Source organism: Capricornis sumatraensis, chromosome 9, assembly GCF_032405125.1.
Source record: "Capricornis sumatraensis isolate serow.1 chromosome 9, serow.2, whole genome shotgun sequence".
Classification (NCBI taxonomy): domain Eukaryota; kingdom Metazoa; phylum Chordata; class Mammalia; order Artiodactyla; family Bovidae; genus Capricornis; species Capricornis sumatraensis.
This window is the reverse complement of record NC_091077.1, coordinates 61,131,408-61,145,326: the sequence shown is the minus strand read 5'-3', so window position 1 is coordinate 61,145,326 and position 13,919 is coordinate 61,131,408. Positions and strand designations below refer to the sequence as shown.

The 13,919-nt window shown below is 53.1% G+C and overlaps 1 protein-coding gene across 1 annotated transcript in view; it reads left to right on the top strand.

Annotated features, from left to right (window-relative positions):
• Nucleotides 1-9,829: 9,829 nt before the first annotated feature.
• PDGFRB (platelet derived growth factor receptor beta) overlaps nt 9,830-13,919 on the top strand; it is a 37,171-nt gene continuing 33,081 nt past the window's right edge. Inside the window, exon 1 of the mRNA XM_068979619.1 lies at nt 9,830-10,193. The gene's annotated coding sequence lies outside the window, so the exon portion shown is untranslated. The remainder of the gene's footprint in view (nt 10,194-13,919) is intronic.

Below are 13,919 nucleotides of genomic sequence, written 5' to 3'. Positions count from 1 at the left end.
CTTAGTCTCTCCTGAGAGCTGGGGATGTTTTTCCCCTGGGGGAAAATGCACATATGCACATACGCGAGTCTGCAAACAATTGGGGAGTTCACCTGAGTTGGCTCTCCAGAGGAAGTTCTTAGAGAATTCGGGTAGGAGCACTCTTTCAGAGACATTCTAGGGAACCTTTCACAATTCTCTTGACAACCCCCTCCCTCATCCCCACCCCTGCCTTCATTTTAATGAGAAGTTTCCAATATACACACAAGTAGAATTGTAGAATGACTCACTATAGACCCATCATGAGCTTCAACCGTTATCAAGATTCTGCCACACTTATTTAACTCTCGCCTCCCTTTTCTTGCTAAAGTATTTTAAAACAAATTTCAAACATTGTGTCATTTTATCCCTACATACTTCAGCATGCATCTCTAAAACACATGGACATTTTCTTACATAATATGCCATTATCAAACCTAACAAAATTAACGCAAATTCCTGTGTATTATCTAATACCGGTTCACATTCAGAGTATTTCAATTGATTTTAAAAATGTCTTGTTAATAGTTGGTTTATCCTAAAGCCCTAATCCATTTATTATTATAGCTGGGGACCACTTGGATTTTAAATGTTTCATGCATCTCCCCCCATCCTATCCAATTAAAGACTATCAAACATTTCAGAGCTATGATGGGTGGGGGGACAGGGTGAGGGTAAAAAGTTGAGAGGCCATTAGTGAATTGAGAGTGGGGAGTGAAACTGAGGGTTTGGGGGGAAGGATTCATGAAGAACAGGGCTCTGGATCAGAAGGCCTGTAAAAACCCCTTATGGGGTTTGATCTTCCAGTGTTTCCTGGGAGCCCCCTAAATGTGCAGGGACATGTGACCCCGGAGGTGGAATCAGAGTCTTATCTATCCAGCCTGTCCCTCCCTTGAGTTGCCACACTAGCCAGGGCAGGTCAGCATCATTTCAGGACCAGATAGATATGTCAGGATGAGGATACAGTTCACAGGCCCCAGTGCAAAATGATAACGTGGGATCCCTTATTCAAAACTCATTTTAAATTTCAGGATGGTAGCCGCAGAGTGCACAAGCAAGCACGGCACCCTTCTAAATACTGGGCCCTGAGTGACTGCACGGCTGTCTCAGCCATGAAGCTGGTCTTGGTCAGAATCTTGTTCTTCTGGGACTCTGATGGATACCATAGCCGAGTGAGTGACAGTAAGCCCAGGATGCCCTTTCCTGCTTGGAGGAGCTCTTTTCATTGTACAGCGGGAAACACCAACATCCAGAAAGGAAAGGGGCTATGCCCACCTCTATGCAGCAAAATGAATGCTGTTCATGGAAGAGAGGAAAGAGGGCTTCCTGGGTTATGGCTGACATGGATGAGCTCACTACAGCCTCAGCAGGGAAGGTCAGGAAGTGGACGTGTTGGGGATGGTTTGATCAGAAGCCATCTGAACCCAGGACCCAATCTTTCAAGGGGTTGGTGAGAAACCAGGAAGTACACAGAGAAGGGAGAAGAGACCCAAGAGGACTGGGCTCTGTTCTCTGAGCTGGTGTAACTAGCACTGCTTAGACTGGACTGGAGGAAGAAAAGACCTGGAGCATGGCTTGAAGGGCTGAGTTTGAGGAAGGAAACAGGGCAGACCTAAGACCTGAGGGAGAAAGCTGCAGGCACAGACACAGATTTCAACCCACCCATAGTAAAGTGCTCTCTAAAGGGCCATCTGCCATGAAAGGGCTGCTGTGTGAGAGAGTGAGTTCACCATCACAGAAGGTACACAAGTGATTGTTGGAGGTCCCCAGTCAGGGATGCTGCTTACAGGATGCCTATCCTGGGAAGTGAGAAAGTTGGTGCCCTCTAGGTACCATCTGATTCCAATAATATGTTACCTCAGAGCTAGATGGAAGGCTTAAAGTTTGGGAGTAGGTATAGGAATTCATTTGTTCCTGTATTCCTATGTTTGGTGGTAGTTGCTAAGTTGTATCCAACTCTTGAGACCCCATGGACTGTAGTCTGCCAGGCTTCTCTGTCCATACAATTTCCCAAGCAAGAATACTGGAGTGGATTGCCATTTCCTTCTCCAGGGGATCTCCCCTATCTAGGGATTGAACCTGGGTCTCCTGTATTGCAGGCAATCTCCTGCTTTGCAGGCAGTTTATATGTTTGGAAAATGTGTATTAACACTCCTCCTTTATGCTGACATTGTGTTAGGTACTAGCTGAGGCTCTGTCCTTGGGGTGCTTACAAAATGGGAAGGGGGTGAAGCAGGTATGAACAAATGATCACAAATAAGGGTAAAATTACATTTTGGAGAGGGCCAGGAATCCAGAGAGTTCTCCCAAGGAAAGGAGACTTGGAAGTCTTGCAAGAGGATGTGACATATGGGTCAGGGCCCTGGGGAGCAGGAAAGGGCACTGTGGGCAGAGGGACAGTGTGAGCAGAGGGGCTGATGCTGGGGATAGGTGGTCTTCCAGAACTGGAAGACTGATTTGGAGTTCAGTGATGGTGGTGGGGGCACAAGACGGGGGCAAGAGATGGGTGTGGGGAGAGACAGAGCAAGGCTTGGCAGAACAAGCTTGATGAGGGATATGGGAGGTTGCTATCAAGGATTTTGCATGGTGGGAAGGGGGCTATGGCTGGTGCGTGGAGAATGAGCCAGAGGAGAGGCAGGAAGCCCAAGAGCTACAAGGAAGCTGGGCAGGGGTCCAGGAGTGATGAAGTGTTCAGGACTTGGGTGGTGGCTGAGGGAGGGGGGACTTTCCAGCAAAGCAGGGACTATTTTGCTAGCCAGGGAGAGAGTAGAGTCAGGGCGGCCTGAGCCCTGGGGTTGGGGGTGGGTAGAGATGGGGGGAGGGCTCCATGGCCCCCTTCATTGCCATCCTCTCCCAAGGTGGAGGCAGGAGGTGTCTACCCCTCCACAGACATCTCCTGGAGAGGCCTCTACCCATCTTTCTGTCACCCCATCTTAGGCCTGTTCTTTCTTGAGCCCTGGGTACTGGTGGGACAAACTGGCCTCATTTGCTGGATGAGGAAAGAAAGCAGAAAGCATGGAGAGGTCTAGGTGTCTGGCCCAAGTTACACATGGCTGGGCACCGAAGCTGGATGCCTTTCTTGCTGCCCAGCCCAAGTACCCAAGGGCTTCTCAGCCAGCCCGGTGGATACTCCAACTCACTCCTTTTACAGATAGAGAAACTGAGGCCCAGGAGCCTAAAGAAAGGATTTTTTTCCAGGTTCTCTCAGCAAGTCAGCACTGTGCTGGAATCAGACCCAGGTCTTCTGATGCCCAGCTCAGCACTCTTTCACTTAATCTTTCTGGGGTTGCAGTGTTTACTCTTTCACCTGTGCTGAAATAATAATAATAATAGCATCATTATTTATTGAGCATTAATAAATAATGCCTAATAAATATAAATAAGTAAATAATAATATAAAGCATCATTATTTACTGAGTGCCAGGCATCATGTGAAGTTGTTTGCATGTATCAATCTCATTTCATCCTCACACAACGCAGTAAGGTAGGGTCATTGTTATCCCCGGTTTGATTTGCAGATAAAACAGCTAGAGCTCAGAGGAGTGAAGTTCCCTGCCTGAGCCCACTCAGCAGGTCAGGGGCTTGTCTGAAGTTTTTTCCTCTCCGGCTGAGCTGCCTGGAAGGATAGTGAGCCTGAATGTGCCTCTCCTTCCCACCCAGGGTTTTGCCTAAACAAATACCTAGTTCTTCTTCCTCCTCTGGTTCCTCATGCAAAAGAGCCTCAGCTACCCCCCACCCTCACCCCTATGTGGACCCCTCAATCAGAGACCTAAACTACCTGTCATGTTACATGTTAAGAGGACCCTATAACCTTGTTTAAAACTTTCAAGCTGGGCGTCGGAAATCACAGGTCCTCCCCCTGCCTTGGCCTCTGACTCACCATGTGACCTTGAACCCTGGCCTCCCTGGGCTTCGGTGTCCCCAAGGTGCCCACTGTGGGCTGGTTGCTTTGGACAGCCATCTAGCTGTGGCACTGAGACCCTGTGTAGCAGGAGAGCCCCCACACCCTTGTCGAAGCCTCTTCCTCTGTGACAGCCCCTTATCTCTGGGAGCGGCTGTTTACTGGGCCCCTCTTCCCTCTGGAAGCCCTCCCTCTGGGCTGCTCTCACACACCCAACCAGGGCCTTCTGGGGTGGGGTGCAGAGACAATGGCCTCATAAAGATCTTGGTGATAACTTGGTTTTTAAATGAGGTTAATGGCCCTGAAAGAGAAGAGGTTCTGGGTTCAGCTTCCTGTTGGAAGTGATTTGCCTAAAGAGAAACTGGTGGGCACCAGGGCCAGCAGGAGGCTTACCTGGATTGCTCCCCAGTCCCAGCCCAGCCTCAACCTCACTCTGTGACCTTGGGCAAGGAACGCTCCCTTTCAGAGCTGTTCCTGAGGTGGAAGTGGGGATGGCGACCTCTGCCCACCTCCAGGGGACAGGTGTGAGGCTCATGGGTGTGTGCTGGGGCTCCTGGGAGCCCCTTCCCACTCCTGTTTCCCCTCTCATCACGGTCCTCTCCACCTCCTGCCCCCTCCAGAGGCTGGGGGTGCCACCTGCTGGCTCTGTGAGGTACTACTCAAAGGCTCACTGGGGGCTTAGTCTCAATCATGACACAGGACGTGCTGATTCCTCTCCTCCTCTCAGCGCAGAGACAAGAGACGCAGGGGAGGGAGGCAGTCTCCAGCACACAGCTACTTAGGGAGCAGGGGGACTCGCGAGCCAGAGGTCCAGGGTGGGAATGTGTTCATCTGAAGGAGCACTGTGTTGACCCGTTGTTCAGAGGAGATAGAGGCCGGGAAAGGAAGGTCACCCTGTGAGTCAGAGGTCAAGCACGGACTTGTACCTAAAGCGAGCACACACCCATGAGCCTCACTCCCAGTTGGAACCTCCTCCAGCTTCTGGGATGGACAGAGTCAGGGTGGGGACAGTCAGCCCATAGTCGCATACCGCAGCCTCCCCACTAGACCCCTGCCTCGCCGCACCTCTTGCCCCTGTTAGCCCATCCTCCTCAATGTACCACCATGATCCCATCGATCTCCTATTTAAAATCCTGCACTGGCCCCTGCTGACCCTCAGGACCAAGGCCATACTTTACTACTTCTCCAACCTTATACCCCAGTATGTCCCCTCTCTGTGCCTCAACCTCTCTTTTCTTCCTGTTCATACTCACCAGGCTTTCTGGCCTCCAAGCTTTGGCACATGCTGTTTCTTCTGTCTAGAACACTGTTCCTGCCCCTGCATTATATGTAGCCCTTTAACCTCAGATGCCAGTTGAAATATGTCTTCCCCAGAGAAGTCTCAGCCTACCTAAACAAGAACCTCTATATCCAGCCTGTTATTCTCTGTTTCTTTCATCACTTTCCTTTTTTTTTTTTTTTGTGAGGCATGTGAGATCCTTGACATTAGTTCCTTGATCAGGGATCAAACCTGTGCCCCCTGCAGTGGAAGCATGGAGTCTTAACAACTGGACTGCCAGGGAAGTCCTTGTCATAATTTTTATATTATTAATTTGTGGTTTCCTTAGTGTTTGTTTATGAGCTTTATGAAGGTAGGGCTCAGAGTAGGTGTTCCACTAACTTGAACCGCATGAGAGAAACAGCCCGCGAGGCAGAGGTCCCATTCCAGACCTGCTGTGAGCCCTTAAGAGGGTTCTGGCCTTCTATGTGGCCCCTGTGGGCCCTGTTGGTCTGCTGATCTGTGAGCCATCTGTGTACCAGAAGGACACACCCTTGTTTCCAGGGGCCCTAAGACCAAGGCCAACTGGAGGCTGGGGAGAGGCTGAGATGGGCAAGGTCTTGAAGCCCTTATCTCTGGGAACCCTGTCAAGGCTTGGTAGTGACAGCCTGGCCCAGCAAGAGCAGTTCTAGGAATCTAGGGTGGGAATGTGGCCTGAAGTCCCCACTGGCCCCTCTGCCCCACCAGATAGCCACTATGCTGAGTGTCCAGGAAGGGGAGGGGCAGTGTCCTCTGTGTGCCTCTTTTGGTTCCCTCGCCTTTAGGTACAAGGACCTACCTGTTCAGGGTGTGCAGGAGGGAAAGATAATGCACTGGGAGTCAGGAGTCCTGCCTTCCCGGCCCCTTCTGTCTCTGCTGACCTTGGGCAAGTCCCCTCCACTCTCTGGGGCTCAGTTTCTGTGCCTGTCTGATGGAGGCACTCTTAGGGCTCTTCAAGCCCTGATGTCCAAGATGAGTGTGCCAATGTGTGGGACATGCATGCTGCGTCCTGACCCCAGGCCTGGGGAGCCTGGAGGAGGGGCAGTGCTGGGAGCGTGGGAGAGCCAGATGTGGTGGCTGCTGGCGCTGCCTGAGTGAGTGCTGAACTGGCCTACTGGGAATTCTCCCACTCAGGCGCCCTTTCTGGCCCCCCTCCTTCACCCTACGGAGAGCTTCAGCTTCCGGCTCTAAGGGGCGTGGGTGGTGGCTGAGGAGGGGGGTCAATTCAGCCTGATTCCCTCCTTTAGAGAAGAACATGGTCCTGAGAGTCTAGACCAGAACCTGGGTGCCTGTCCTGGACTCACATCATAGTCACGCTCCATCCCTGGGCCTCAGACATCCTGGGTGTCAAATTGGCGGTTGCACAGGCTTCCCTCCAACCCTGGTGGTGGCAGCTCCCGGTGATGCCGGAGAATCAGGCATCTTTTGTGGAGCTTTCTCACTCTGTCCTAGTCCTTGAACAAAATGCCTTTGGTGCATCACTTACTCAGGCCTCTCAACAACCCCATTTTACAGCTCAAAACACTGAGGCTCTTTGAGCTCAGTTCATGTAATTTGTCCACAGTCACACAGCTAGGAAGTGGCAGAGTTGGATTGGAACTACCCACATCAGAGCCTTGGTTCTTAATCCTTGAGCATGACACTGTGCAGTGGGAAGGGGACGCACCAAACCCCAAGGCCTGCAGCTCCTCTTTCCCCTGCACCCTCTACCTCAGGAGGGGCTCCCCGCACCCCTGCTCTGCCCGCTCAGCCTCCCCTAGCCTCTGCCAAGACAGGATGGTCAGAGGACGGACCCTAGCATCTGGACAGGTGGGAGACGGCTTGTGGCTCGTCCTGTCCACAGTGGGGCTGGGGGCCATGCTGACCACCCCAGTGTGACGGCACTGCTCTGCCCACTGCTCACCCCTTCAGAGTACATAGGGGAAACTGAGGCCCAGGAAGTGGAGGGCTCAGCCGAGGGGTACACAGTGGTGGGCTGCAGCTGGAATGAGGGAAGAACACTATTTCAAGAACAATTCAGACAGTGTACTAAGCCCTTGAGGCACATTATAAATGACAACAGTCTTTTGAGTCATTCCTTGAATTATCTCTATTTTTTCAGAGGAGGAAACTGAGGCTCAGGAGTTTAAATGACTTGCCCAAGATCCTGTAGCTTCAAACTGCTAAAGTTGGGATTTGAAGCAAGCTCTGTCCATCTCTGAAACCTGCCCTGTCAATCATGACCCTTCTTCCTCAACTGTCCAGCCCTCGGTGAGTGCCCTGTGGGGTTCCATGTGATTCTGCATCCCCCAACCCCATCTCAGCTGTGAGGAGGCGTAACAGCCCTGGTGCCTGCCAAGGGTTAATGGTGGTAGGGGCTAAGTGATTCCAGATGGGCTGGCCGGAAACCGGCGGCCGCCAGCTTCCCAGGGGAGCCACCAGCAGCCGCCCCCTCCCCTCTGTGCTGCATCTCTGGCCCCCAGCTGTCCCCTTGCCCTGGGGCCCACCTGCCTCCTCTCCCTAGCTAGAGTCCAGATCTAAGAGACTTGTAGACAGAGCATCCCAAGGGCCCTCCAGCGCAGTGTGCCCATGCTTGCTATGAACAGATGGGGAAACCGAGGCTCAGAGAGGACGAGGTATCTATCCAAGGCCACACAAGACGTGCATAGTTGGGTCTCGGGACTCCCAGACTATCTGGTTTGGGTATTGGGATTTGAAATGCCTCCTTGTTCTCCCCCACCAGCCCCACTGACCTGGTCCTAGCAGCTGGACCAAGGCTTCAGAGGTGAATGGCCAAGGCAGACGCTAGGAGGGGAGTTGTAAAGACTGATGAAATCTGGACAGGAAGGCCTGACTCTGTGGTCTTTGGAGTCCCCGGACTTGCCCTATGACCCCCTTGCCACTGAGCTGCACCAAGCCCCCTCCGTTGGGAGACTCTCATAGCTCCCACCCCATCATGTGGACCTAGTCTGAAAAACCCTTCTCCCTCTGTGTTCTAACCCAGTGTTCTCCTGGGCAGTCCCCACTGGGACAAGACCAAGAAATGAGCACAAGATTGGTGACCGTGGTTGGCATGAAATCCCAACCTCCTTCCCCCATGAACAGACACCTGGGGTGAGGTGCTAGAGGAAAAGGTTGTCGACAGAGGGCAGGATGGAAGGAGCTCTGGGCAGACTCCGTAGGTTTCCACCTGGGACACCTCTCTTTCCCTCTCTGGGACTCGGTTTCCCCCGTGTTACAGTAGTAGGAGTAGGGTGACACAACCCGATTCTCGTTAAAAATGATGCCCTTGGTCAGGAATCTGTGATTAGAGACTTGTTCTGATCTGAGGAAATGAGGGTTGAAGAAATGAAAGGATGGGACTTCCCTGGAAGTCCAGTGGTTAAGACTCTATGCTTCCACTGCAGAGCAGCGGGTTCAATCCCTGGTCGGGAAATTTCTGCATGCTATGGGATGCATGCAAGGGAAAAAAAAAAAAAAAGGAGAGGGTGAGAGGTCCAGGGGCTTCCAGAGAAGCCTTGGCAGACCTTGGGGCAGAGGTTGGAAATGGAACACAACAGTAATGGAAGGTAAATGAGAGTTGGGTCAGGGATAACAAGGAAGAGGGTAGGACAGGAGGGCCAGTCAACACTGCAGTGTGGGTCTTCCAGAGCACCTGAATCTGCCTGGTGTGTACAGATCTGACCCTGCCCTAGCTCTGCTGTAGCTGCGTGAGCTTGTGAAGCGCATCTGACTCCTCTGGGCTTCAGCTCCTTGTCTACACAATAAGGAAATGATTCTTTCCTGGTCCTCGGGGGATTTTGAGATGATAGAGGAAGATGTCTGGAAATCTGAAGTTTGCTGGGTGATCTTGGGCATGTCTCTTTCCCTTTCTGTGCTAATTCACCCCTGGACCTTGATTTCTTCTTATGAGAGATTGATAACCTCAGAAGGGCTTTTTCTCTCTTCTAAGTCACCTTTTCTCAGAAGCCCTTCCTGATTCCCTCAAGCCTCAGGGAGTGCCCCCCTCTTCGGGCACTGTATCTCCCACTAGCTGGGTACCCTGAGGTTGGAGGCTGTAACTTACCACTGCAACCCCAACACCTGGCACAGTGTCTGGCACATAGTAGGTGCTCAGCAAGCTTGTTTAATGAATGAGTGTCGACTGAGTCACGGGGTGGGTTATCAGAGCTCCGTCTGCAGATGGGAAAGCTGAGGCCCAGAGAGGGGACCCACCCCCAGGTGCCACAGCCAGGGGAGGCTACCCGAGACAGGCATCAGGCTAGTGGGCCAGGCCACTCTTTAATAAAAAGTGACTCAGCGGCTGGCTGGCGTGGGCTGTGGAATTTCTAAACATCCCCTCACATCCTGAGTGAGCAGGCTACGGGAGGGAGCAAGCAGAGGGAAACGAGGAAGAAAAACAAGAAACTTGGGGGAAAAGAAAGAGGGAGGGGGAAACTAAAATTGAAAACAGACACACGCGCATCCGCCCTCCCCGCCCCCAGCCCCCCTTCCCCCAGCTGGGCCAATCAGAGGCTGCTCTGCAGCCTTTCCCCCAAAGCAGAGGGGGTGGGGGCAGGGAAGCCCACAGTGGGGTGAGCTCCTGGGGCCGCCAGCAGCCCGCAGTCCCTGCCCGCCCTGTCTGGAGCCAGAGGGAAGGAGGGACGGGGAGGAGAGAGCCGGGCCCCTCTGACCAGCGCCACCAGGCAGCAGCCTGTGCTGAGCGACCCGGGCAGCCAGACCCAGGGCGGCCCCTCCTGGCAGCCCTTCTCCTCCACAAGGATGCTTTGGGAGTGAGGCCACTCCTCACCCCGTAGTCCTTCACTCCCTCCATTCTCCTGAGGCTCTGCAAGCCCACAACGCTCCTCACTGTCCTCCCGCTCTGCCACTGCCCCACTTCAGGTCCAGCAGAGTCCTTCTGATGACAAGGGAGAGTAGGCAGTGAGGAGGTCTTCCTGGAGGGGGTGACAGCCCAGAGCCCAGGACTTTGCCCACACTTCAGAAGGCATCAGCAGCAAGGTAAGCGCTGGGAAGAGGAGGGAACTCCAGCCTCTTGTCCTGTCCCCTTGTCCCAGACTGCGCCTTCTTGGGTAGGTCAAAAAATGGAAAATATTTTTAACAAAACCAGATGGGAAGAGGCAGTGAGACTGTGGGTGACATCTGGGCTGGAGGAACCAGCTCTCTCCTGCTCAGGCTGCTTTTGGGGTGGGTGCCCCTTGCCCTCATCAAACAAATCCCAGGGGTTTCTGGCAGTGAGGGGGGAAGGGGGGGCTTCCAAAGCAAAGCGCTGCCTGTAGGGGGCCGCGAGGAGAGCTGGAAGGAGTATGAGAGGGGAATTGGGAGATGGATCCGGAGATGTATCCATGTATCCGGCCGGATACATAGAAAGAGAGCCTAGCAGGGGACTGGGGACCTCAGACGCACAGCGTCTGTCCCTGGGCCCAAGCCTTGTCCCTAAGAATCTGTCTGGCTTTACGCCAGTCGGCCGCCAGGCAACCTCTCGGGATTTAAATGGATTTGCAAATTTTCCGGATTCCTAAGATGTCCTTCCAAACCCCCAGCGGCTGGGAAAGTGCGAAGGCGAGGGGGCAGAGGCAGGCCCGTCCTCACACAGGCTGGGCTGGGGGTCTGGGATTCAGCAGTCAGATCTGGGGGCCCTGCTGTGAAGAAGGGGGTTGGCTGTTGGGCCCTGTCCTCTGGTCACAGGCAGCTTCTCAGGCCTTCTCATCTTCCTCTTTCTCCACGCCATCCTAAAACATGCATCTGATCACCGTTCCTTCCGTCAGTCTCCCCAGTAGAAGGTACCTATGGAAAGCCCAAACTCCTAACAGCGGCTGCCACTCATCAACACATTGCATGATGCTAGGACCATTTGGCAGAGAAGGCAATGGCACCCCACTCCAGCACTCTTGTCTGGAAAATCCCATGGACGGAGAAGCCTGGAAGGCTGCAGTCCATGGGGTTGCTGAGGGTCGGACACGACTGAGCGACTTCACTTTCACTTTTCACTTTCATGCATTGGAGAAGGAAATGGCAACCCACTCCAGTGTTCTTGCCTGGAGAATCCCAGGGACGGGGGAGCCTGGTGGGCTGCCGTCTATGGGGTCGCACAGAGTCGGACACGACTGAAGTGACTTAGCAGCAGCAGCAGCAGCAGGACCATTCGGAGTGTTTTCTATGCTTGATTTCATGTGTGTTCACCATCAAATCCAAAGGAAAGGACTGATTTTATACCATATTTATGGGTGAGGAAACAGAGGGTCAAGACAGCCACACAGCTGGTAGGTGGCAGAGCTCAGGAGATAGTAAGCTCCCTGCCCATCACACCAGACTTGGGCTTTGTGTTCCTGCCAGTCAGAGCCCAGTCTTCCCAGAGGAATTTTTATGCTCCTGCCGGTAGGCGTGCCCTTCCTCCCTACCTTGCCTTTTCCTTTAAGGACCCTCCTATTCTACCTCCTCCAGGCAACCTTCCTTGGTTCCTCCGGTCTTCCAAGAGCCTGCCATGCCCATCGTCCTGGAGCCTTGTTGCTTGACCCTCTTTCTGTGTTCTGTTTACATATCAGAGATTGTTTGGATCCCAGGCTTCCCCATCCTGTGTTCTGACCCCAGGTCCCCTGGGAAGACAGTGGGACTGAGCAAATGTGGTTGTGAAGGGGAGGAGGGACCTACTGAAGACCTGTGTTCCCAAGGGTGAGCCCAGAACCCAGGCCTCTTATCTTCCTTATCACCCTCTGGGTGCCTTTCCAGAACCTTACACGGTCCTCCCGACATTTTTCTATGTCAAGGGGGGAGTGTTCCTGCCTCTGTGATCCCAAAGTACACAGAAGCCTCTAGTGAGGTCTTCTGAAGTCAGGTATCTTCCCTTGCCTCCAAGCAGCAGGGCCTTGAATCCGCAGCACTTGGGAACATGCAGACTATGTTGGTCACCATCCTGGAGTGCTAACTCTGTGCTGGAACCTCTCAGGCCTTATAATCCCCGTTGTAGGCCTTTAGAATCAGTATTATGATTACCCCTGTTTTGAAGACAAGGAAAACAAAGCTCAGAGAAGCTAAGTGACTTTCCCAGGGTCACACAGTTGGTAGAGTTGGTATGTAGGCTGAAGTCTGCCTGAAACCAAAGACTTAACCTCCTTGCTCCCAGGGAGGCTCTGGTCAGATGAGAGAGTCTCCATTTTCCCGCAGAGCCTGCTCCTGGGTCTAGCATCTTCTCCAGCAGAAAGTTTAGCTCCTGGGTCCATCCGGCCCTGACTTGGTCCTGAGTGAGGAGGGAGACCATCTGGTGAGCCCTCTCCCTTCAGTGGTGATCAGGCAGCCCTCCCTCCTCTGTGGGAAGAAGAGCTGAGACTTCTAATTGCCCACAGATGTGGGGCAGCGGAAAGCACCGTGGATTCAGAGTCAGGAGACCCAGCGCTTGTCCTGGCTCCACTCAAATCCTCTGTGTGGCCAACCTCAGGCCCCCATGTCCTCTTTTTTGCTGCGTCTGCATCTGGAAGGCAGTGGGCATGGTGGGTAAACAACACCAGTTTCCGGCATCTGATGACGCCCCCTTGGCTCTAGCTAACTGTGTGACCCTGGGCCAATGCTCTGCCTCTCCGGGCAACAGGCCCCTCCTCTATGAGCAGTAGGGTGGGACAGAGGGTCTACAAGATAATAATGTAGATAAGGCACTTAGCATGGTTCCTGCATCTCGTGCGGCTGGACCTAACGCCTAAGAGAGCAAAGAGAGCTCCTGTGCTCTCCCCGCCTCCTGTACAGGACGACATGGTTGTGACGTTGGTCTGCACATCGTGAAGGGCTGTAGCCATGGAAGGAAAGGGACCTGGGCGCCATGGCTGTGCTGAAGGCTCACTTTCATCCTCCAGGCGCACCCTGGCTCCGAGACCAGCTGCCTTCTGGGCTGAAGGAGAGAATTCTGGGCGTTTTGCTCAGGTTGGGCTACTGAATGGTGAGAGGGAGAAAGGAATGAGAGGGCCCCAGATGCTCCTGAAACACCCCCATGCCCTATTTCTGGCAGATGGTTCAGAAGCCACAGCCAGTGGACCCTTGGAAGGGGGAGCTCTTCCCCCCTATTTTCCACATCTCCCCCGCCCCCGCCTGTCCATTGGCCATGTCTTCCCAGCATCAGAGCTTGAAACACCTCAACTGGGAAGCCATGTGTGAGAGAGGACAGAACTGGGAGCGGCCTTCTCTAAGCACTTTCATTGTGCTTTTTACATCCATTACCATCACGGTCATGGTTATACTCCTCAGCACTTAGAACAGGTCTGGCCTTCAGTGACTGCTTAATAAATATTTGCGGAACTAATTCAATCATCGCAAACTACCTCAAGGAGTGGACATAAACTCTCCATTTTATAGAAAAAGAAATGCCCAGAGAGGTTAAGAGGTTAAGTCAGTTGCTCTAAGTCCCACAGCTAGGGTATGATGGAGTTGGGACTTAAACCTGGTGTTTTTGACTCCAGAGTCCATGACTGAGAGACTGGGTGGGGCCTGGGCTTTAGCTGTGGGGGCCCCTCAGAGCTCTAAAGGTGGTCATCAGACCCTGGAACCCATCCTGTATGACTGTGGTTGAGTCAGTCCCTCTCTGGGCCTCAGTTTTCCCATCAGTAAAATAAGGATTTTTGAACGAGATGATCTCTGAGTTCCTTCCAGCCGTAAAACAATTCCAGGATTCCAAGCCGCGCCAGCCCAGATTGGCAGCCACACAAGCCCTGTTGTGTACTCAGGGATCATGCATATTTAACT